We start from the raw sequence: 1,112 nt of genomic DNA on the forward strand, positions 1-1,112 counted from the left end.
AGAATATATATTCTATTTTTCTCTTCTTCTCCTCTATTCCTTTCTTCTTCTCCTCTTCTTTTTCTTATTTTTTCTTCTTCTTATTTATTTCTCCTCTTCTTTTCGGTAGAGGAAACCCTAAATAGCTAGCAAGTATCGTGGGTGTGAGATACATGTGGCCTTCGGTGTCGGACACTACATCCACGTCCCACAAGTGACGTGGGCGTCGAAGCCCGCGCCACTTGTGGGATGTGGGTGTAGTGTCTGACACCGACGGTACATGTATCTCACACCGACGATACTTTCTATTTAGGGTTTCTCCTCTACCGCTCCTCGACCTCTCGACGACCCTCGTTCTCGATAAAATAAAGAGGAAGAAGAAGAAGAAAAAAGTAGAGAAGAAAGAATAGAGGAGAAGACTTCCTCTTCTTGCTCTCCTCTTCTTCTCCCTCTTCTTCCCCTTCTTCCTCGCCTCTCTCATGAATGTCCGGCGTTCTCGACCCCCCCACCCTCGACCCCTAGGCGACCGTCGACCCCTCCCAATAAAAAAAGATGAAGAAGAAGAAAAAAAAGAGGAGAAGAAAGAATAGAGGAGAAGCTCCTCTATTCTTTCTTCTCCTCTTTTTTTCTTCTTCCTCTTCTTTTTTATCCTCTTCTTCCTCTCATGTTCGACGACCCTCGACCCCGATAACATTTTTTCCCCGATAACATTTTTTTCTCCGAGATAGTTAGTGTTCCCGAGTGAATCGGAGGGGGACATTGGTCATATCGGATTCGTCATATTTTCTACGAATGTTCTATATACATACATCCATCGATATCATTCCATACATACATATACATCTACATTATATATGAACAAAAAAAATATCAAAATTCATCATACATACATGTACAGTATATATGAACAAAAATTATAAACTTTCTCCCCAACTCATACATACATACATACATACATCTACATCATATCAAGATTTTGCAAATTAAGGAGCAGGGAAGGAAGGAAGGGGGGAGGATGGGGCGGTAGCTACCTCTCCCGGAGGGATCGGGGAGGAGACGCGGGCGGCCGGCGTCGGGGGCGACGGCGACGAGGACGGGCTCGGGGTCGGCGAGGGCGACGGCGACGACGGGGC

This window comes from Triticum dicoccoides, chromosome 7A, assembly GCF_002162155.2.
Source record: "Triticum dicoccoides isolate Atlit2015 ecotype Zavitan chromosome 7A, WEW_v2.0, whole genome shotgun sequence".
NCBI lineage: Eukaryota > Viridiplantae > Streptophyta > Magnoliopsida > Poales > Poaceae > Triticum > Triticum dicoccoides.